Source organism: Pinus tabuliformis, chromosome 3_2 (genome assembly GCF_031772625.1).
Source record: "Pinus tabuliformis cultivar Carrire ecotype Pingquan chromosome 3_2, CPIR1, whole genome shotgun sequence".
Lineage (NCBI taxonomy): Eukaryota > Viridiplantae > Streptophyta > Pinopsida > Pinales > Pinaceae > Pinus > Pinus tabuliformis.
The window spans coordinates 407254940-407280193 of record NC_142302.1 but is presented as its reverse complement, the minus strand read 5'-3'; the positions used below and the strand labels follow the sequence as shown (position 1 = coordinate 407280193).

Genomic DNA, 25254 nt, shown 5'->3' with positions numbered 1-25254 from the left:
AAGAACAAAATTTCTTGGATGAAATTCCAACTTGAATACCTGATCTTTCCATATTGTCATTTCATGTTTCTGCTGGTCAGGTTCATCCTCTTTTGGAGCCTTGGATCTAATCTCAAAACTGATTTGGAATCACCAGGTGAATGATTTCAGCCTTGTTGTGTATGATCATTGTTCACCATCAACAATCAGATCTGAACTTGATACATGTTACTAGGGCAATTTGCAAGTCAGATGTTCAGCTTATAAGACTAGACCGGAGATTTACTGAAGCAGTTTTTATCTACTTATGCACTCGCAAAGCAATGTGCAGTTCGAAGGCTACCTGGCTAACTTCAGGCTCTGTCTGTAGCTTATAAAGCAAAGAACACTAACAAGCAAACGAATTGTTCTTCCCCAGTATGGTCGCCACTATGTTAGTGCCTAGATTTATTTTAGGCTGAGGAAGGTAGGATCCAAGGCCAACATCAAACCACGCTTAACCTGTTATCTAGCCCTACCAGGTCAGGAGAGGGCTCTCTCCGGGCAATCTCAGCAAATTATAATCGATGAGGGCTCGAGATGACTGATAGAAACATTGATCTTAGGCTAGGTATATGTGTGAAAATGTTTGATTGAATAAAATGATGTTTTTGTTGGCTCAAAAGGAAAAGTAGATTTTGGGTGCGGGGATTAAGGCTCAGTCTTGCAGAGATCTCAATGGGGCAAGGTAGGAAATTGTTTTTGGCACTTCAATTTGAATGAGATGGAAGGATTAGATAAGTGAGGAGCTGAAGAGGGCAAGGAAAGTCATGGATCCTCTCCAAACAGCTAAAAATCAAGAAACTAAAGCAAACCTCAAGTAGAGCACTGCAATTTCAATGGATTCTACTTACACTCTTGTTTGTTTAGTTAAAAAGAAACAAGATAGAGAATGGCATATGTAACACATAAGAAAATTCACAATTACAAAAGAAAGCACTGTACCAAGACAAATTGCCACATGGATCCCAAAGAGTGTTGCAAACCCTGGTCTCAATTCCTTAGCCAAAACGCTGATATGAGTGTACAATGAAGCTCAAGGCTTTCTTAAAAGTCCAACCATGCTAATGACTGAAAAAACATAAGATATAGGCAAACAAAAACTCATCCTAGCCTCTAGTGGTCGAGCTCATGATTTTAGGAGTTGTTCCAACTAATTCTAAACTGAGAACTACAAATTAGGCAGTGGAACATCTTGCCTCTATAAACTAGGGAACTGATTCATTCAGTTGCAAACTACCTTTTCAAGGATGAATCTACCTCCATAAGTGAAAATTTGACATATTTATATCATGATCTATCCATGTACCTTTAATTACATCACAAATTTGACACTAAGCATATAAAAAAGTCAAACTAGCAAAAGCTGGGCGAAAAACAGAATAATACTTGGTCAAACTGGCAAAATTTTCTCTATGCGCCATGTCTGATTTTCTATGCATAGCGCCTATTTAGACCCACTTTTGGAGGCCTTCCCGATGTCCAAATTTGCTCCAAGTGTGCTTGTTGGAAAGGTCTGCTTGTCTGCTTTCAAAACCAAGTGAAATTTTCTAATTTGGCCTCTATTTGCCCCTCCAAAATTCAGTTCTCCCAACACTTCTTCCTGTGTGTCAAAATAGGGGTAGTGAGGTCATTTTTTGAGTGTTTTTGACCTTTTTGAGGGCTCAAAACCTGTCCAAATTTCTTGACCATTGGCAGGAAAACATATTTTTCCATGCCAAATCCAAAAATGCTGAGTTTTTGTCATTTGGAGGCTCCTATCAAAAGCGAGCGCCAGGTGGCGCGGCGCATAGAGCAGAAAATCCTGTTTTTTGTGCCAAAATTTCCAAAAATGCAAAAAGTTCTCCAAATTTTTTGAAATTTGGGCCGAGTCTTCTCCATAAAGTGTTGTGATGGACCAAGGAAGCCTCAGCCAATATCTGAAGTTTATCTTGCGCTTTTTGCCTCCTCGATCTCTTCTTCAACTTTGCCTTCAAGCTCCTGATTCTAGCTTGGCACACCTTGTTTCTCGCCAAGTAATGATGGGCCATGTGCCTCAGCATAGTTTTCACACTTTTGGCCTTCTCTAGCATCCTTTCTTAAGTGCAAGTTTGTCCTCTCAACCCAAGATTCACGATCAGCTTGAATTTCTTGCTCAAGTGTGGTCAATTTGATTTTCCTCCTCTTCGCAGCTCGCTGGTTTTGCCTTCATGTTTTTGAGCGCCGTGGATCAGTGGGACTGATGAGGGGAGGGTTTGATGCTAGCTGTAGGGGTTTAGGGAATGAAAGGTTTTAGGCGATGATATTTAGGGTTTGGGATGGAAATCAGGGTTTGGGGATTTGTAGTTAGGATTAGGGAAAATGGGAACTGGGGATAGGGATGACTGAATATGGGTGTTAGGGAATGGGTGGATAAGCTGAGAAAATGAATGGAGGAGTGAAAAAATGAGGGAGTGGTAGAAAAAACTTGGTAGAAAAATGACAAGTACAAACCCTAGGCAATGGCTTTTGAGAAATTGCAAGGTATTAGGGTTTGAATTTTCTTTTACACAACCACCATAAACTTTAAGAAAAACTCCTTTACTAGCAAGGAAAAGATCTTGACTTACTTGCACACTAAAAGAGTTGAGTGATTTTGGTAATTTGAGGGAGTTTTTGAGAGAATCAGGCTTGGCAGATCTATGCGCCATGCCTCAAACCCAACACGCCGCACCTTCTCTATGCGTCGCGCCAGTGTATTTTTTGCACTGTGGAGGGCAGCCCAATGCGTCGCGCCAGTGACCCAATGCGTAGCTCTTTTTGCAAGAGACTTTTGGAGGCCTTCGATGTGTCCAAATTGGGCTCAGGATAGCTCATTGGAAAGCTTAATGAGTCTAATTTCCAACCCAGCTGGAATTTTTCAATTTGGAGTTCATTTGCCTTGTCAAAATTCAAATCTCCCAAGACTGGTAAAAATGTTCCAAATGAGGCTGCCTCAAGGCAGAGTGCTGTTGCAATCAACTTTTGAATGTCTTCCTCAAATTAAAATTGAGCGCATGATATCTCTTTGTGTCTACTTATCATTTGACTAATAAAAAAAAGTCATTTGGCCAACCGAGCTAGGAGAAACCGGGATTTTCCCAAGGTCACTTCAGAGGTACATGAATTCTCCCGAAGCAACTGTATTTTTGACATTTCTCTAAAACCATGACACCTGTATAAAAAGTGAAAGATTTTTTTCTTCCTTGGCCTATTTTGGACAAAAACCTCTCTCGGTTTTCCGAAATTCACCTTTCATTTCTCAAAAACATCATTGGAGTAAAACCTATCCCAATGTGTGGAACAGGGGATTTGTCGAAATGAAGTGAAATGAAGGGGATAAGGGCTTCTAAATTCTTGAGAAAATTTTGGGAAATAGGGAAGGATGTTAGAAAGTAGGGGAAAATGGAATTTCAAATATTGAGTGAGGGGAAGGGGTCCAAAAGGGCAAAACACAGGCATAGCCTAGAAAATTGTCAAGTTGTAGCAAGAAACTAGGGTTTGTACGAAAATGAGGAATTTGAGGGATATCAGTGGTGGGAAGTGTTTAATAAGGTGCATTAAAGATAGAGGAAGGTGCATGAACATCAGGATACAAGTTTTGCTGATGATTTGACGATCCAAGAGAAATTGCTTTCAAAACCCTCGGAGAAGGAAATGAACCTTACCTAGACACAACTGAAGCATGAACAAGGTGTAAAATGACCCATTGTAACCTGACATGATGATGACAACCCTCTGAATGATGGTACACTCAGCTGAATGGTGACATGGACTGACATTTGGACAACTTTGACTTAGTAAAAGCAGACCCTAGACCTAATACCTAGTGACCAAATTTTACTTAAAAACTCACTGAAATGACAAAATTTGACCTTGACACCTTAAAATCACTTTGTAAGAGCATGTTTTATCACTGGAGGAAGGCTGCAAAGACTGACACTAACAAACAGGATCAACAATGAGAGCCTCCGCAAGTGATGAAGGAAAAAATATGGTCAAAGAAATGGAAGAAATGTCCATTCAGACCAATGAGATGAACAAACTGAAGGAGAAAGTGAGCAGCCTAGAGACAAATTGCAAACTTGCCAAGATCATGCATAAAGAAGAACAAAAAACCTATACAAGGATGAATGAAAGGATAAAAAGCCTGGAGAAGGAACTGACATTGACTGAGCCTATAGGTAAGGCTAAAGAAAAATTGTGGACCAATATCGTTGACTCTGTCAATGATATTTGGCCATCCATCCTAGTCATTTTTGAATAGATTGATTTAATTAAGCAGGCTACAAAAGCCATTGAAAGGGCTAAAGCAGAGCTTGGAGATATGCCAAAGGAAGCAGCGAGAATCATCCACTTCCTCAACTCCAAGAATAAGTAAGAACTGCAAGAACTGAAGATACCTGATAAGACAGGTAAAATTTTGGAAGTCAGAAAAGTCCTCACCAAGAGGAATTTGATTTTGAATTTAGAAGATAAGTGTCAGAACATGCAACTAGCCATTGATAGGATCATGGCTAAGTTCGAACTTTTGAAGGAAAACGGATTACCTAATCCCTTAGTAATAAATGAAAAGTTAATGACACAGGAATATTACAACAAAAAGATCAGGGAAGTGGCCAGAGAATAGGTAATCACTTCATTCATGAAGGGCATGCTAACAGACAAAGTGTTGTACCAAACTTCTCAAAACTTGTTTTACCTCCAGCATGAGGTAAAACACTTGTTTATTAAGAAGCCTACTTTTGCCAAATATACAGAGGCAGATGAGATATATAGAAAAATGCTCAATATCCAATTACCAGATGAAGAAAAATGGGAAAAACTGAATGATTTAATGTAGTAAATACACATTAAATTATAAATGTATAGTAAAAAGTGAAACAACAAAGTAAAAAGATATTGATAGGTCAGCAAGGTTAAAGTGTATCAAATGAAAGAGTATCAGGTGAAAGGTTAAAGTAAAACAGAACATCCAACACGAAGACCAAACAGCCAAGCAGCATAAAGTGTAAAAGATCAAAGAGAAAAGCCAGCGGAACCTTAATAACAGGAACAACAAGCAGCAGTTCAATAGTTGTCTCTATCTTCTTGCAAGAATATATTTCTTTTTTGCTAGATTAATTCTCAATGCAGTTTGAGATATTTTGTAATTCCTTTTGTATAAATACTTCAAAATTCAAAGTATTATGAAGGATTATTTTACAATTGTAGAGTTATTTTGACCTTGAACCTAAGGGTGATTGTAGCATTTTCAAGTCAACAGACTGGAGCAAGTAATAAAAGCATTTCACTACAGGATTCATGAGATGAGCCATATGTAGTGAAGTATATTCTTTGTGTGATTTTTTTACGTTCTTATGTGTTTCATAATCTTAAATGTGTTCTAAATTTGAATGAATTAACTGGAAATATCACTCATAATTTGTTTAAGTACACTCTGTATTACACAGTTAGTTATTTACATGTTTTCCTCTAATACCTAGATTTGATAACCCTTAATTCCTCTCCCATCCCAGTTGATTTCTTTCATTCCTTCTAAAGTCCAGCCTAGGGAACCCTTAATTGCTCCTTGGATCCGATTTGAAACCATTCCACCATTTAACCTTTGAGATCTGCAGTAACTCATCTATCTTGCCCTGTAGACATTGTTTTTAGAACTAAATCCAGTCTTGTTTGTCTGACATTCGACCCCATAGCCCAATGGTAAAAGACAAACCTTTGTTCATCTAAGTAAAGTGATCCCACCACGAAATTTTAAAACAAAACTCAAGTGCAAGTAATAACTAGCCTAAAATCATCTTAACTAAAACAACGTTAAATTATAAAGAGAGAGCCCTCTCTGAGCATCAAGAAGGCTAAGTCCTGATCTCCAAAAGTGGTTTGTGGTTACCTTTGACTTTTATTTGTTCATTAACTTCAAAAGAAATATCAAAGTGATAACATTTCTAGTGACCATACTGGGGACTTCGATCCTCAGTCTCATAAAACTTTAAGGAAGCCTTAAATTTAATCTTGAGCCCCTTAAGGTCATTTTCTGAAGTCAATTTTGAAAATTTTCATAAAAACAATTGAAAAAGTTAAAATTCTGGCTCCTAAGAGGCTTCATTATACCACGGCAAACCCAGATCCAAACCTTGCAAATATAGTTGATGACCCAGAGGGAATTTTGAGTTAACCCAAAACAATGGAAACTCAAGCCAGTAGTAGCAGGTTAGTTAGAGCCAATTCACTTCCTGAGGAGTTTACAACTTTAGAGGACATCCCTTCTGATTTGTCATTTGACCTCTCATTATTTAGAAGTAAATATGAGAATGCAATCCATGAAATAGTCTTAGATCCCGAGTTTGTTGAACTTATTGAATAAAAAAGGATTACTCATTCAGATTTAGATAAATTTGTCGTTGAGACTTTTGACAAGATAGAAGCTTGGGCCTCTAAATTGATAAGTAATATAGGTGATTCTTACCTTCAACAGCCTGTTGAAACAACTTCCCTTACTATTGCTTCCCCTGAAGTTGTTGCACAAACTTCACTCACTGTAAATACCCCTTCTTTTGCCACAACCTCACCAATTGTATCTACCACAATCCAGTCACCTAAACCAGTTATTAATCACCCATATTCATCATCATCTAATTCACCTCCATCAGTTTCGAATCCTTCCTCAAGCACCACAACTTTACTCCCTAGTCAATCCAGAATCACAGCAATTGCAAACCGACATGCACCTCTTGTTTTACTTGCACAACACCATGCCATGCCCACAGATTATCCAAGTAAAAACTTCTTGTTTGATGCTACTGGTCAGTACACCCCCCAGCAGCATGTAAACAAGATGTCTAACTTTTTTGATTTGCATGAGATAGATGACACAGATGTCCAAATAAGGTTGATTGCCTAAACTTTAACTCGGGATGTCAAGAAATGGTTCAAAGCCTTTCCTGCCAACCATATTGCAGACTTAGCCAATTTTAATAGGTTATTCACTGATAAATGGGAGAGAAAGAAAAACCCATTGAAAATACTTTCTGAATACGAAAACATTTGAAGAGCTCCTAATGAGTCAATTCAGGACCATTGCACTAGGTTTAATAGTATCTACAATGCAATTCCAGCCAATATTAAACCTCCACCCAACCTAGCATTAATTAAATTCCCTGATGGTTTTGACGCTGACATGTCATACCAGTTAAGGGAAAGGAACCCTGAAACACTTGAACAAATGCAAAGAAATGTTGTTAGTGTAGAGGCCAACCTATTAGCTAAGAAAGCTCGAATGAGAAATGAAAAGAAAGTTGTACTTAAAGAGGAAGCTTCCACTTCAGATGGAAAGGTAGACATTTTAGCTAAGAGTTTAGAAAGAATAATGGATAGATTAGAAAACATGAAGAGGAAAAATCACTGGGAGAATCAACAACAACCCCCAACAAGAAACCCCAATTTTAGGAAGAAACCTAATGATGGAAAGATTTTCATCTGACTTGTAAAATATGAAAAGATTGCCAAGCAATTGGCCTCTCCGACTCGTTAAAGTGATCGGAAGTGCTATCCCTCCTCTAGATTTTAATCTTTTTGGACCCGAGGGATCATTACACAAAAATATCGAGCGTTTGTCTTGTTCGGCTCGTTAAAAACATCGAAAAGTCATCCCTTTCGCATTGTTTTATACTTTTTCGGACTTAAAGGATTATATTACGAAAAAGGAATATTGGAATTTCCTTTTTGTCTCTTTCAGACTCTAAAATTGAAAAGGACCAAGTTATCTTTGTTGTTAAACTCGTTAAAACAATAGCGACAAACTTGTCCATTCAGACAAGAGCGAGTTTCACTATTGCTAGGCTCATTAAAACATAGCGACGGGTTTGCCCGAAGGGCAAATTATAGAACAAGCATATGTTATCCTCCTCAAGCTTGACAAAAATAAAGTGGTACTGGTCAGAAATGACTGGGGAAAATTGGGAAGAAACAGTGACTGGTATCGGTTCTCCAAACCACATGCACCCATCATGCACCAAGCATAACAATTGTTTGATCACTATCAAAGTTATGGGCACATGGTTGTAATGTGGCACCCGTAGCAGATTCAACAAACCTGCCTTGTCCACCCCTCTAATCCACTTCCTTGGCTCCAGCGTGGTGACACCAGAATATTTATAGAAGACATGGGTCATAAATGTATCAGTTTCCAAGTGGGGAAACCACTCAGTGTCTGCCAAGTTCCAATCCTCTAACTTCATAGGTGGGACGCGTGACAAGCGCGGACCTTCGAATGTGATTTGGTCTAGTAGCAATGGTGTGTTAAGTAAAAATTTTCCCTCATCTTGGTCCTTCAAGACCTTCACCTTAACCCGATGTGGAGGGATGTATTCCAGTAGCTTTGAGCTTGATTTCTGACATTACCATTTCTATGGGGTTCTCATTCCTTATGCACATAATTCCCATTGTGTTGAATTCCACAACTCCTACTGAATACCAATTCTCTGACTTGAATGCCTTTAACATCTAGATCGCCAAGAAAACTTCACTAAGCACCTTATGGAACTAATGCCACTTCTTTAAGTTCTTCTAAAGAAAATAAAGGGAAAGCAATTTCTTCAATGCAACTTGATTCAATTCAGGGCGCAACTAGCTCTGATACAACCACTTGTGCATAAGAAATTGTAGACAGACACATGTAGAGCTAGAAAATAATAGTATATTGAAGGTGAAAATAGTTCTTTAATGTACCACAACAATGATTATATGTAAAGAACATAGACGCTAAACAAAGATATGGGTGTGTTTGCCAGTAGCTCTAATCCAGGGTTTTCTAGTTTCTGCTTACATTGTTCCCTGTTACATCATGCAAATATGCAAAGAAAAAACTTCTATGTACCTCAAACACACACAATGTACAAAAAAATTTGCCAACAGCTCTCTCTCTCTTGTGGATCCAAGCTTGCCATTTCATAAGTAGGACGGATTGAAAATAAGTCTTGAACATAATAAAAAATATGTCAAGATATTCTATACAAGGTACCAGACCAATTTGCAATGAGCCTCACCTAGAATTGTACGTTCAAAGAAGCAATAATTCGACCTGGTGAAATATGGAATGAAGAAGATCACTAAATAAAGTATTACAAACAACAGTCATAAGTTATTTTTGCTCTTTCAAACATTCAAATAATTAGCAGCCATCCAAGATATGGAGAGAAGCTATGACCAACCATGTTTCAGTTTAACTGAATAGAACGAGAGTTGTGTAAGTAGTACACACTACAAATATCACTGTTTTGCAAAAATGTACAAGTAATGATTTTCTGTACGCACAATTAACTCTATTTACTATTGGCATGAAAAAAATATAAACACCATTTGAAGAAACCTCGAATGCATTCTTAGTCCAAGTCACTTAGTTATCATTTCTTCCTCTGTAGCATCATGTTATCCAGGAAAAACCATTTCTTCTGAATGCAAGAAGACTAAAACGATTCCATGGTTACAACAAACTATAGACACCTGTGTGGTCCAAAGAAGGAACAAATGAAAGTTCTCAAGGAGAAGCTAGTAAAAAAATGCAAATGGAAAGGGCATACAACGGTGCCATTGAAGTTGAAAAGCTCTGGAAATGAGTCGTTGAAAAACAAGTAACATGCCTCACTAATTCCATAAGTAATAAGCCATAATGCTATTTTCCAGAGGAACACTTCAAAGCTCAATATCAAATTTTTTTAAATATACAAGATCTTTGTCCAGCCAAATCAAACTTAATAAAATAGTTGGTTCAGGAACCTTGGTGTTGATCCTGACAAGATATGGTAGGGTGGGCAACTGCCAGCTCCTCTATCCTTGGTGCATTCTATTATTAACATAGACAAACGTAAAAAGCCTTAGAACCTATTCTTTTTAAACGAATAAAACAGTATAAACCTTAATCAGAAAGATGATTGAAAATCCATAAAAAATAGGAGGACAAACTTACTGAAGATATTTATATATATGTACAATATCGACTTTCTCTTGCCTTTCAGGCCTTACAGTCTACAGATACTCAAAGTACAGTGAATGGCTAAAGCTGCAGGGTAAGGTATTGCTAAAACCAGCAAAATACAACACCACAATCGTGTTGAAGATTGATGTCAAAGACAACTAAGGCATGGTAAATTTTTGAATAACCTGTAATATGCTTCAGAGAGTGGGAATCTTCTTGCTATATCTGCAAACGATTAAGTGAACCCAACTGAACATCTCCATCACAGATCTGTCAAACCTTTTTTGGTAAATGCATTTCAGTTGCCTTCTTCCTGGCTTTGAATCAATTTACTTCTGCCAATCATTACACCTTCGGCAAGCACAGATCTTTTCCGATCTAAATTAGTCAGGAAGATGAGACAAAGCCGCATGGAAAATGATATCTGCTATAAGTAATTTCCTCAATATTTACCCCGATATTTTGGTTTCGCATGAGTGTCAACAGCAATGTTTGTGTCGTATGGATCATCCCCACTCTGGATTGACCTGAAATTGATATTGCAAGGATCAGCATCCAGCAACATCTGTACAACTTGTCTCATTGTTGGCCGCAGTGCCGGTAGGTTGTAGGTACAATGCAATGCTATTTTCAGTACTTTGATCATTTCTTCCTGAAAAGACTTGCAAATATTTGAGTCGAGAACTTCAAAAGCATCTTTCTGGGAACATATCTTGTGTGAAACCCAGTAACAAGCTCCAACAACACCACACCAAAACTATAAACATCACTCTTTTCTGTAACGTTCAAAAAGTATGCACATTCTGCATAGCAAAAATGGATGTAAGTACTGAACCATTTACATCAAATATGTACACAGAAATATAAATGGATTTTGAAAAAGGCTAGAATCTATAACTGCAAAATCTATGAAAACCTTGAGAAAGGACTGTCATTTCGATGACAAAGGTGCAAACTAGGGGAGCACAATACTAAGTTGAACATACCAGGAGCAATGTAGCCATGGGTGCCTGCTAAAGCTACGATAGAATCCCTTCCTCCACAAGCTTGAAGATTTTTGGCAATCCCAAAATCGGCAATCTTTGCCTCATAAAATTTATCCAGCAAAATATTGGTAGATTTTACATCTCTGTGAACAATTGCAGGCAAGCTGTCATGATGAAGATATGCTAATCCATGAGCTGCTCCCATTGCAATCTTGTACCGTGTTGGCCAATCCAAATCCATACCTCTTCTCTTTAATTTCTTCTCTTCATTATTTCCATGCAAAGCATCAAATAAGTTTCCGTTTGGCATGCATTCATATACCAGTAGATTTGAATTACCATTTGACAAATGACAATAAAGCTTCACTATATTTTTATGCCGAATTGTTCCCAAAATATCCACTTCTGCCTTTATCAATCTATCTAACCCATTTCGCTTATTGCTGTTGATGTTCTTTGTCCATATTCGCTTTACTGCTACAGTTTCATTGTTCTGCAACGTGACACAATACACCGTGCCCGATCCACCCCTGCCTATGATATTATCTTCATCTAATAATGCTTCGTGAACATCTTCTGCAGAGAAGCTTAAATTCTAAAAGGATATAAGGCTCCGAGAAGAGTTATCCTTTTCATCCATCAGGTCAAGTTGATTTTGACCATATCTTCGCTGAAAATGTATCAATCCAAGCACAAGTAATAACAATGCTGCACCAACAATGAGACCGGAGATAATTCCCATTTGTCTGGCTTCTTTCCCACGATGAGAATCAGAACAAGTCTCCAGTATATTGTTATTATCATAATTATCATTTCCAGAGCTGTTAGCACAGAGCCCTGGATTTCCTGAAAAGCTGTGTCAGTTTACCTCATTAATAAGTGAATCTGGAACAGGCCCACTTAACTCATTATTGGAAAGATCAAGCAAACTGAGCTTTAGTGCACCAAGACTGCTTGGAATTGAACTAGATAGTTTGTTGTTTGAAAGATTTAAGGAGTTCAGATCAGCAATAGATCCCAGTGACTCTGGAATTGACCCTTGCAAATTATTTTGTGCAAGATTTACAACAACCAAAGAAGTACAGGAACCAGCCTCGTCTGGTATGGATCCCTCAAACATGTTGTTCTGCAAAAGCAGATCAGTCAACTCACTCAAGTCGCCAGTTTTCTTTGGTATTGGACCAGTAAATTGATTATTGCTTGCTTCAAGTTTGACCAATAGCTTTGCCATGCCAATCTCTGGTACCAGAATGCCGGACAATTGATCATTCTGAATATACAACTCTGATAATTCCTTGACATTTGCGATCTCTGGATCAATTCCACCAACAAAATTATTGAAGCTTAAATAAATAATGTTAACATTTGGCAGTCCCCAAATTCCTTTGGGCACCGGACCACTCAAACTGTTGTTTTTAGTTTTTAACTCTAAAGCGAACCAAAGTTTTGCAATCTCCGTAAGTTTCAGGCAGCCCTCCAGTAAAAGAGTTATCCAGAACCATAAAGTATTGCAGATTTCCTCCTCTGCACATATCCTTTGGTAGCGGGCCACTGAACTGATTCTCAGAAACATCGAGCAAGTTAAACTTGGATAGACTGCCAAGCTTCTGTGGTAATTGGCCTGTGAAATTGTTCCGATACAGTGACAAACCTACGAGATACGGGAATTCCCCAAAACCTTCGGGAATTGGACCTGACAGTTGGTTCATGTAGAGCTGAAAGGAAACGAGGTTTCTTAAATTGCCAACCTCCTCTGGAATATTTCCGCTAAGCATGTTCTTTGATGCATCAAAATATTGCAGAAATGTAAGATTACACAGCTCTCGAGGTATATTTCCACTAAGTTTGTTACTGTAGAGCTCCAGTTGGTAGAGCTTACTGAGTTTGGAAATTTCCCTTGGAATAGATCCATGGAGGTTATTGATAGAGAGATCCAGCAAACCCAGATCTGTAAAATTTAAAATGAAACTCGGAATTTCTCCTTCCAAATTGCGGGAAGCCAGGTAAAGCAAATTGAGCTTTTTCAGTTTTATGAGCTCTTCAGGTATATTTCCTGTATCGAAAGGATTGTTTGCCAGGCTCAGAGAGGCCAACTCTGGTAAATTTCCCACAGAAGCAGGGAATGGACCAGTGAAGTTGTTAATTGTCAAATCTAGAATTTGCAGGGATGTCAATGGAGAGAAGTCGGGTAAAGTACCGGACAAAGAATTATTGGTAAGATTCAAGTATTCAAGCTTGCTGCAATTCATAAGGGTCAATGGCAGACTCCCTTCAAGGTAATTTACACCCAGTTGAAGTTTCTTCAAGTTGCTCAAACCGCATATATTGGACGGAAAAGGACCATTCAGAAATTTGATTTCAAGTATGACTTGAGTGACCATACCTGTAGAATTGTCGCAGGTAATTCCATCCCAATTGCAAGGCGCATCAACGGAGTCTTCCCAGTTTTTCATGGAATTCTGAGGACCTTTCAAGCTACTCTTCATCAGCTGTAAAATTTGAACCTCTTGACGAAGAGCTTGGGCTCTGTTCATCTGTAGCAGACCACATGAAAGCAACAAGTATACACTCCAAAAAGCAATCTTGTTCTCCATAGTTTCTTCTGTATCTCACAAGCCTATACTGCAAGTTCAGGCTATTGGGTATTTTGCCAGCATAGCTCTATTTATCACCATGGTATTTTCTATTCACCGAGAAGTTCTTAAAAGATATCCACCCGCCATGGCTTTGCAGTAGAGTAAACCCAACAATCAACAATGTTTCAATTGCAAAGCTACCCATAATCATTTAGCTAATGGCTCCTCTGTTTCAATTGCAAAGCTGCCCACAAATTACAATCCCTCAGTTGATGGCCTTAGCTGCCGAGAGTAAACCTAAACAGCCGAAATTGAAACGCACAGCAAATATCCAAATTTGGAGTTTCATTATAATGGAATATGCTCACCTACTCTACTATCTGCTAGCTACTTCCAGCCGTCTTTTCTTCAAATACTGCAAAGTGAAACTTTATCGTGATATCATACTAAATCCATTCATTCAGGGAGGCAGGGGGGTTAAAGTGGGAAGGATAAAAAGAAGGGAATCTTGCAGAGCTTCTGGATATGATGACATATGCCTTGCAATCAGTTGGCAATTCCTATCTTCTTCTGCGTTCCTTCTGCTTGTATTCTATAATTTATTTTCAACGCATGTTGAATAATGTGGACCAGGGACTCTGTCATGGGGATTTAATTCATTGAAAGTTATGTGTACAGGACAGGACAGCAACTGAGACATGAACCTATCAAAGATTTTTACTTTTATTATATTACCATTTGTCGAGGTTCATTTAAAGGAAACTATGAAGATAAAACCAAAAAAAAACCAAAAAACGTATTTTGATACGCAGGAACGTGACATAAAAGTTTCCTTTCGTGAACTAAAAATACATATCCCCCATACTTAGCTGTTACTTCTTTGCAATTATTTTTTTGCTTTTAATGGAAGAATAATTTATTCAATTGCGGGATGATGTTATAAAGACTGCGAGATGTCTGATATGATAATTTTTATTTCTAATTAATTTCTATGTTAATTTCTTCTTAAAAAATGTCAAAGTCAGGATTGCTGTTACACCAAAACCCACAGGTGTTAGTAAACAGACACATCACTAGAGTTAAGCACATGCCACGAAACACACGAGAAGCGTTGACCTTCTACACCGCCATTAACGAGGAGCCAACAATCTCCCCCCAATGCGAGCCTAGTGTGTTTCGAACTCAAGACCTCTGGCTCTGATACCACTTGTTGAAGTCAGGATTGTTGTTACACCAAAACCCGCAGGTGTTAGTAAACAGAGACATCACTAGATTTAAGCACATGCCACGAAACACACGGGAAGCATTGACCTTCTACACCGCCATTAACGGGGAGCCAACAATGGCTTGATATCTTTTATAGGATTTTTTAAAGCAAAATGTATTGTTTTGCCATATATGTTAAAAGAAACAATACCAGTTGTAGCAAGCAATAACAAAGGACTTTTACCATCCATTCTTGAACTAGAAATAGCATGAGAAATACAGGCAATGAGAGAAGACTTCCCAGTTCCATCAGTACATGGAATAATCATTTTCAAAGCACCATCATTTTTTCCATTAACAAAGTGTCGAAAAACAATTTCGAAAACAGCTAGTTGTTTTTCTGATAGAGAGGAACATGACAAATATGTGTCCCTAACAAAGCCACAATTCAAAACACCTATGGACTGTGCATCTTTTACGAAATTGATCCCTTGTTCTAAAAAATTGGTTGAGACCATCATTTCCTGCCAATTATCATTAATATCAAAGTCCCTTCTACCAATATTATCAAGGTCTAAAATGTTTACATAGCTTGGAGGAACTAATCACGAAAAAACTTGCCACTCCTCGAAATCCCGATCAACATTTTCTTCATGTATAAGTGGCGCCACATCCTCTTAATTTCATTCATTTGGCAAAGGGCCTCGATCAACATGCCACACACGATATCTCCAATTCCTCCAATTCTCAAAAATACTTTAAGTAGACAACCTGATATCTGAACCAATGTCACGAAACAACTTTTACAAAAGCAACTCACTTCAACAAAATGTTTCAAACACTTCCAACCCTTCATCAAGAACAACATAAAACCATGGCCAGACATGAACAATAACATGCTTATCGCGTGGCCTCCATTGCTCCTTCCTACGCTTCAGCTCAAAACTCCATGATCTTGTTGTTTCTATCAAGCACAAATGTTCCAAAAAAATGGGTTTTATAAACCTAAATGAAATTGTTTCTACACAAAACTTCATCAGAATGCAACGAAAGCCTTTGGGACACTTTCTTTCCAACATTCAACGAGAATAGTTTATGCCTACAGACAATAAGAGACAACTTTAGCAACAAATGACACATTTATTGAGCTCCAATGTCACGCTCAACAGATGTTTCAGCAAGGAACCTTCTATACGCAGAGAATGCAAGAGCCTCAGACCCACTCCCACCAACAACTCTGGTCAACATTTCGTAATAATTTTCCGATCTTCTCTCTGCTTTTGAAACATATTTTTCAATATACTTCAAAAATTGATGTCGAGAAAGAACTGGCTAACAATCAACATTTGATTTGAAAACAACTTCGGAAGAAATCACATTGGCATATTTAGGCCACATTGTTAAAACATTAACATTGTGAACATTTAAACGATCATCATTTCATGCTAGTTCATACTTTTTTTTTTCCCTTTTTCATCTATGCACAATGTTGACACTACACGAACCTCCCATGGAGCATGATAGCGACATGAAAGGAAAAACCTTTTTCTCTGCAAACAAGAATCAACACTGCATTTCATATGCCTTTGGACATGGTTCACTAAATGCTCATAATCTTCTTTGGGATTGCAAGAAAAAATTTGTTGAGTATTCAAAAGACATGGATCATCATTTAGAGTTCGACGTATCATGACATTTCGACAATGTATGTCACATGGATTCCAAGCTGTAACATATTTATTAAAGTAGCGTTGTTATGCTCTTGACTTGTGAGAAATCCATAATACCAGAAATACGAAGAAATATAGCCCAGAACACAAAATTATCACATGAAATGAGAAAAACTACAAAGTATTTTATTATTCAGAAACAGATTCAATGTTCACTTGCCTCTTTGAGGGGGAAACCTCCAACAGAGCAGAGCTCAATTACAATAAGACTTGATGATATTTCCCTTACTAACTAAGACTATTTATAGCTAAATGACATCCAAAACCCTAACTACTAGTGGTCCCTTGCATAACACGGGTTAACCACTTTATTTATTAACTATGGCCCATTTACAACTAATTGTGGTCCCTTTTCTCTAATACAGGTCAACCATTTACAATTATTTATGTGGGTTTTATTGACTCTCTAACTAACTATGAATCTGGCTTGACCCGTTGGGCTTATTACATAAATAAAGGGGGTTAGGGTTGGACCCTAACCTGCCCTCCCCCATCAAAAGAAACCTTGTCCTCAAGGTTGATGCTGTGGAAACTGCTAAAGAATAGTGGTTGGTTCCTAGGTCGCATCTCTTGGAGAGCTGTCTTTTTACTTGATGAGGACTTCCTTGATCATACAGTCGAATAGATGTCTTTCACGAGTATCGAGGTCTTGTTCTAGTGGGAAACAAAGTGAACCTTCCTCATCCAATTCAAGTAGACATGTTTGAACTCTACAATTGTTCCCCACCACTTTCTTGAGGCAATATACATGGAAGACCGAATGGATTTTTGAAGTAGGTGGCAAGGCTAGTTTGTAGGCAACTGCTCCTATGCGCTGAAGTATCTGATAAGGCCCATAGAATTTTGGTGCTTGTTTCTGGTATCCCTTTTCTTTGAGAGATGTTTTCTTTTATGGTTGGAGTCACAGGAGTACCTTATCCTCTTCTTCAAATGTGCGTTCGGAATGATGTTGGTCTATGTATTGCTTCATTCAGCTCTGAGCTTGATGAAGATTATCTTTGAGATGAGTTATCATGGCGGCACGGTTCTGTAGGAGTTGATCAAGTGCCTATACTTTAGAACATCCAAGGATATAAGAAATAGGTGAAGATGAGAGTTGGCCACACACTGCCTCATATGGAGTCATCTTGGTGGCTTCATGATAGTTAGTATTATACCACCATTCAGCTAAAGGTAGCCACTATACCCATTTATGCTACCTTTTTGAAGTGAAGCACCTCATATATGTGTCTAAACATTTGTTGACTGCTTATGTTTGACCATCGGTTTGGGGATGATAGGCAGTAATTAGTTGGAGTTGTGTGCCTTGTAGCTTGAAAAAATCCTGCCAAAATTTGTTGGTGAAAAGTGGGGTCGCGATCATACACAATGGAAGTCGGCATGCCATGCAGTTTGAAGAACTGGTCCAAGAAAACTTGAGCCACTAAAGTGGGGGTAAATGGGTGTGGTAGAGTGCAAAAATGAGTACATTTAGAAAATATTTCCACCACCACCACTGGTTTGTTGCCGGACTTTGGGAGACCAGTGATGAAATCCACAGAAACATCCGTCCAGATAGAGGCAGGGAATGGAAATGGTTGTAAGTTTCTATAATGTTCCTAAACAGGAATTTAAGTGATAAACCAATTAAACAAACAATGCAACAGTGGAAAATTAAAAACATGTAGCAAACACCCATGAAACACTGTAATACTAGAACTGTTGAGCCATATATTATGAAATATGAGAGCACGAGTACAATATATAAGTGGAGTAGTGTACCTAGGCTTGTCTCAAGGAAAAGATGGACCAAACCCAGGTGGTAGAATAGCTGGAAAGATGGTTGTTCAACTACTGCTCTATTATGCTTTGCGTTGTCCTAGTAAACTACTAAGCTATTGACTTCAACCTACTGGAAAGTGCCCAAAAACTGCCCAATTTTTTTTCCCTTTTAACGTTAGACTCCTTGGACAAAACCCAGAGAATCCTAGAAGGGAATTTCTTTGATTTTGAATTTGGATTTTTGGCCTCTTGGGCGCTGCTCTCTAACTACATCTACTGACTTTCGGCCTGCAGGAAAGTGCCCAAAAACTGCCCAAAAAATTCTACCTATCTAGCCTTAGACTCCTTGGACAAAACCCAGAAAAACCTAGAAGGGAATTTCTCTGATTTTGACTTTGGATTTTCAGCCTCTTGGGAGTTGCTCTCTATCTACATTTGCTAACTTTCGTATTGCTGGAAAGTGCCCAAAAACTATTTAGAAAATTCTGTCTTTTTAGCCTTAGATTCTTTGGACAAAACCCAAAAAAACCCAGAAGGAAATTTCTCTGATTTTGACTTTTGATTTTCGGCCTTTTGGGTGGCTAAATCAACCTCTACGTATTTTTGGCTGCCCAGAAAACATGCAGTCCCTTCCTCTGCGTGGCTGGCTAAGTTGTGAATTGCTGCTGGAAACTCCTGCAATCTCTGTGGAACAACCTCCCTAGGGTGGGCACGAATGGTCCCCTGAAGTAGAGGTTGAATCTTCCCTGCAGAAGACTCGTGGCTAAACAGTCGATAGACTCTCTAAGCAGCAGAGCGTACAAGAGTGAGTTTGTTTATCAAATATTAAGAATGAAAACAAAATGAAAGCTGATCTCCCTTTATAACTTCTTGGGCCCCTCCATCCACCCATTCGATTTTCCCTCCAAGCATATCGAATGGATAATTTGAACTCCTATGTGGGTGGCCCCCACATTCCACTAGCAGCTAAATAAAGTCGATTTGGCCCCTAAGTCCCTAAGTCGAAAGTGTGGGGTCCTCTTCCTTAGTAAAAAGCTGTGCAAAATTGTGTAGCAGCACCCTGTTACTAATGTGTTTGAGAAGGGACATGACAGTCCTCGCCTCCCAATTGTTGCTTGCCCTCAAGCAACCTCAAAGCTGGGTGCTCCAAAATATGCTCCCCCTCCCAGGTGGCATCCTCATCTGGCAAGTTCCTCCAATGCACCAAACATCGCCTGTCCTCAAGCAATGCCTAAACAAACACCCTCTCTGACTATGGATCCCCGCTATCACTGCAAACCTCAACAGGGTCCCAAATGTTCCATTGGATCGTCCCTGATCATTGGACTATCCTATAGTGAAGGAGTCCCTCGATACCAGGATCCCAAGCCAAATTGATCAACGTGAAGCCCCCCTTGCTCCACTCACTATCCTACAAGATATGGGCATTAGAACCCTTGTGTCTATCATCAATAAGTAGAGCATCTCGACGATGTAAAACTCTGCCCAAATCCTCATGAAGCTACTCTACCGTGCTAGCCTTCTGTTGCAACAGGTGTTCATCTTTCATGATTGACAGTTTTACATGCCAAATATGTCATACTTTGCATGCTGCAATGATCCATATTTCCTAAAGAGGCCAAAAAAGGGGCCATGAAAGTGTGCCAGTCTAAATGCCACTGCTGTATTCCAATTTTGATGACTTAACCATTTTTGAAGAATGTTCTGTTAAGGGAAGTCCAAACAGCCTAATCTTGGCTTCCCTAGGTTTCAATTTCTTGCTTTAGAATATAGAGAATGAATATCTGTCCAAACAGCTTAATCTTGGCAAATTTGTAGATAGGTAGAGAAACAAAGGAGCCCAACTGCTTAATCCGGGCCCTTGGAAGAAATAAGTGTAGATTTAGATAGGAGGGCAGTCAAAAGAAAAAAGGATAAGCAGGGTTTGCAAGCCTAAGTGCACCCAAACCAAAAAGAAGAAAAAATGGTAGGTAAGTAGGCTGGGTAGGTAGTTTTGAGGTTGCAGAATGTTGAATTGTGATCAATTTTGTGTTTCAAAGTGATATTGTACTTCAGATCACAGGTACAAGGCAGTTTTCATTTGGAAGAGCTCAAGCGAGGCATGGCTAACTCCCCTTTCTTCTTATTCCCCAAATCACTCACTAATTTCCTAAAGAGGTCAATATCTGCTTGATTCCTCTTAGTTTCATTATTTTCCATATCATTTGCCTGGGTGAAGATCTGCTTCACTCAAGGATTTCCATTTTTCCTCTATGAGTCACTTTCCCCCCTTGATAGCCTAAGATTCACATACTTAGCGCTTTTTGTCATCTCCATATTAACTACTAACTCTATTATTTAGCTCCCTAAATCATTTTCCTATCCCCTACTATGCAAAAATATATAAAATCCCAAAAATATTAAATAATCCCCCCTTTGGCACTATAGCCATATTTTTCTAAGTCCGGGAGGCAGTAGTCCATCTGGGGCTCCTACTAACCCATCCGTGTCCTAACTGGAGTTAGTCTGACACCTGGTCATGCTAACAACCATTCCCCCTTAACCCCAACCCTTCAGCACCTATATTCCGCCCTTATCCTAAAGTTTTACATGTAAATATCTACCCCGCTCGCTTATAACCTCGTAAACCCATTCTTCTAATGTTTAAACCCCCCCCCCCCCCGCCATTTAATAAATTATTCAAATGCACCGCGGGCCCCGTCCTTTATCCTTCCGCCGCCTCATCTGTGTTGCCGACCATCAGATCTGGCACGCTGCAGATCAACGGTGGGTGGGTCTTGTCATCTCCGAAGCCGCCGAGGGTTAACGCCCGGGAGATCGGCGGTTTTCCCGTCGTACTCCCACCACACGTCACCCTTTCGGCTGTGGCGGAGCCCCCTCCTCCAATACCACCTATGCGGAAAGGCGGTGTGCCAAGAAACCGGATATCGCCTCCACTCAGTGACGTCATCCTGCCACGTCATCAAACTGCGTCGGCCTCCTGCCACCGTACTGCCAAATCATCCTGCCACGTCTCTGCCACCGTGTCACTGCCACATCATCCGTCGTACTGCTGACGTCACCCTACTAACGTCATCCTGCCATGTCACCACCGTACTAGGACCCGCATGCTGACGTCACCGTCAAAAAGTGCGAAAGGCGCAAATCGCAGCCTAGGAAGCCCGGAATCAGAATCTGAGGCAGTTTTTCATGCGCGATGGCTACGGGAAATAGGCCAAAATGGAAAGCCCCTTCGTGACTCAGCCTCCAGCAAGTCCGAAAGGCGCAAAATGACCAGAATTTCTTTGCGAAGCATACAGAAAGGGGCAAACACAGTTTTTGAAGCAACAGAGGGCCGAACAGCAGCCAGAAAAGGTCGATGGGACAGTCTAAAGCACTCAAAAGACATTAAAGAGGCCAGGTTCAGCGCCAAAGAGTACCAGGAAGCGGCAAAGTGTATCAGTGAAGATATTTCAGCGACCCGAAGCAGGAAAACATTGAATGAGCTCCAACAAAGTCAAAGAAAGCAGTGGAGCTATATCGAGGCTCTCCCATCATAGTTAATGCACCTCAGAACCACTCAATAGCAATGGATCAAAACCCAAAGCATAGTTATGGCTAAGTGATCAGCACAGAGCCATAAAGGCAATACATTAATTCCTTTTTGTTACAGCTGCACCCAGCGCAGCTCGAGGATATTTTCCCACATTTATTTCAGACATGTGTTAGGTTTAAAACATTTATTACAGCAGATCTATCTGAGATCTAATTAGGGTAGATATTTTGCTTATATAAACAACCCTAATTCACTGTTTAAAGGGTTGGTTGGTTGATAATCCTCATGAGAGACTCGCACTGTATATCTGATATGTTTTTCTTAATCAAAGATTGCTGAAAGCTTGGAGAATCGATTGTTTGATGTGTTGTTAATGGTTTCTGAAGGATGAAATTGGAATTCTTGTGCTGCAATATGAATCAATAAGTGTTCCTCACCTTTGTTATTTCAATTTCATATATGCTCAAGTTACAAAACGAAGGATTGGTTTAGAATTTGCTTAACTGCACTCTATGCTCAGTTTCTGTGGCTTCTTAATGTTTTTCCTCTTGATTTAGGCATAAGTATGAATTCTTTTATGGCTCATGTTTGATCTATTTCACATATGAATGACTGTTATCTAGGAATTCTTAGCTGCTCCTAGATAAGGCTCATTTATGTTCCCCTTGCTGACCTGAATGAGAGATTCTTAATTGCCTCTCATTCCTTAGCCTTTCAATCCATCTCTTTACCTTGAATGATTGCTTCATATGTAGCTGTCTTGCTCCATTTTCCTCTCTTGTGACCAAGAAAACGCACCAGCAGTCTTACTCCATGACTCCACGCCCAATGGTTCTAAAACCTTCATGCTATCTCTGCCTCTCTACTTGAAAACATCAATCTTCCCACCAAAAAATCAAAACAAAACCCCTTGAACTCAATAACTAGCCTAAAATCATCTTCAACAAAGCTAAATCAGAAAGAGAGAGTCCTCTCTGATTGCAGGTGGGCTAGAACCTGCAGTCCAAATATTGGTTTGTGGTTACCTCGGCCGCATCCTTTCAGGAGTTTAAAGGACAACCTGAGTGATAACATACCGAATAGTCCATCTCATGCACTACAAGAGTAAACTCGTGAAGATGCAATTCAATCCTGGTGAAATTAAACCCTCGTCTACCCAGGCCTCCCCCAATCTCCTCCTATCGATCACCCTGCCACACCGGTGAAATTCCCCACACCATCAATGAATCACTAAAACCAAATGGAAGATCTGCATGACCCTCCCCTCTAGAAAGCAACACACCTCTACGGGTAGTTGAACTGCTCAAACCTGTTATGCCAGAATCCCCTGCCCATTAGAGAAGGAACCTATCCTATTGACATTGTGACACTGGTCAGCCTAGCATGCCTATACCAGAACCTCCTCTCCCATAACTCTCGACCATAATCTATACAATGATTGAGGCTAGGCCAATCTTGCCAAAGTGACTCAACCGTGCCAACACCTATCACTCCATGGTTAGCCAAATCCTGAGCAACAATCTACCTTGTCCTATAGTGATGACTTTAGTGATCGCCCATGTGCCCGCATGTGAATGAATCTCACTGAGGAGTGGAGTATCCCACCAATCCATTGGATCCCTGGATCCCATAACCATAATGGAGGTCCACAAACCCCAATCCTCTATGTTTGTCACTGTGATATGCTACTAGTTCTTGGGACCCTTTTGTGCCCCGTCTTTGCCTCATGTAGGTATCCAATAGGTAGTCATGGAGCATCAAGAACTCGCTCGCAAATATCTAGTTGTTTTGTGCCTGCCAAGTCACACAGCGAGATCTGCTATCCTAGCTCCTGATGATGTGCTCGGGTACTGCTAGAAGCCTAAGCATCACCTTGCCAACAAGGAGTACTGTCCTCCCCACCTCATGCTCCCCTAATGCCTCAAGTTGTCCAACTGAAAAAGCACCATGTAACTCCCTCTCGGTCACCTCCCCAAGTGTGAACTTGGGGGTGGAACATATGCTACCTTGACAATCAACCATGCCATCCCTAAGTCTTTAATAGTCAACTCATGCACCTACCAAGTGTCTCAACTGGAGAGTCTCCTCTTGGCCCACGACACGTGGTGTCTCATCCAAGTGCCCGGGGTGAGTCCCCCATGCCCTACTGCCTGAATGGAGAGTGTCAAAGTGAAACAACCAAACTCTCTGTGATTGTAAGCAACAGTTGAGGATCATGGGTGGGTATGTCCCAAAGAGTATGATCAAAAGTCTGCTGGAATGCTCAATAGTAATCTTACAGATGACCCTCTCTCTGCCTCGGATCTAGTGATAACTCCCTCGAGGCCCTGCCTCCAATAAACATGGTGTCCCCAAATGCTCAAAAATGTCCTCCTCGATCCTAGGTGAGTTGTGTCCAATGGTACACCTACTATCCCTGTCCATAAGTCTCCCTGGAGGAAAATGTCCAAGAGCCCGTTGCATGGCATCATGTGTCACTGCATACCACCAAGTACCAATACACTCCATGAAATGCCACTGTATGCCACAACCTATCCCTATACACCACTGGATACCCCCGATTACAGCTATACCATCCTGTACCCTCCTGTGTCCTACCCATGTCACTGCACTTGTCACTCCCCGCACATCCTCAATGCAATGCGAGTCACTCCTCCTACCCCACAATATAAATAGACATGCTATGGTATACCACTGTGTATCTCCATGCTCCTCTGCGGACCACTACTCCTCACTGCATAGACCTGCACACCACTGGGTGCTATGGCCTAGAATTGGGTCTGTATGTATCAGGCCACATCCCTTTATATAACACTGAATGCTACGACCTGACTCTGTGTAGCCTTCTGTATCACTGCCTACTATCGTACCACCCTGTAACATATGGTATCTTGAATGTGCCAAAGTGTCTGCCACTCTGATAGTGACCCCACCATGAAACGTGTCATGTCCCCTTGTCCATCCTAGTAGACCTGAGCACCCTAACTCCACTCCTGCTAGGGGGAATATCTCTATGTGTATCGGTTGTGGCCCTTGAGTCCTAAACCTCAATGGGAGAACAACGTCTCCATACAATATCCGGTCTGGTGGCCTACCCATGCCACCTCCACGAACCAGCTCTTGCCAGAGAATGTTAATCATTCTGTGCCCCCATGCACAACCAACATGCCAAAAAAACCAATGGATTATGCTCACAAACCCCCAAGACACTAGCGTCAACTGGAGCTTACCTAAGGAATGCATGCGCTTAGGCATGAGATTGACTACCTCATCAATGCCATAGTCATCCCACATGTTTGATATCAGATAAGAAGTTCTGCCTAGATCTCGATGCCAACTTGGGCCTCCAACACCCTAAATGTTTGAGAGCTCCCACTGAGCTTTAATTCGAACTATGACCATCTCCTTGAGTCTAGCCCACTCCACCTGGTACCAACTCAGAATCTCTCGCCATCCAACACCAAGAGAG

At 40.2% G+C, this 25254-nt stretch overlaps 1 pseudogene across 1 annotated transcript; it reads right to left on the bottom strand.

Moving 5' to 3' along the window:
• Positions 1 to 10217: 10217 nt before the first annotated feature.
• LOC149181108 (uncharacterized) lies at positions 10218 to 14127 on the bottom strand (annotated as a pseudogene). Its single transcript, XR_016256985.1, has 2 exons — positions 10978 to 14127; positions 10218 to 10794 (listed from the first exon to the last, which is right to left on the bottom strand). The product of XR_016256985.1 is annotated as an uncharacterized LOC149181108 (transcript).
• Between the last annotated feature and the right edge of the window lie 11127 nt (positions 14128 to 25254).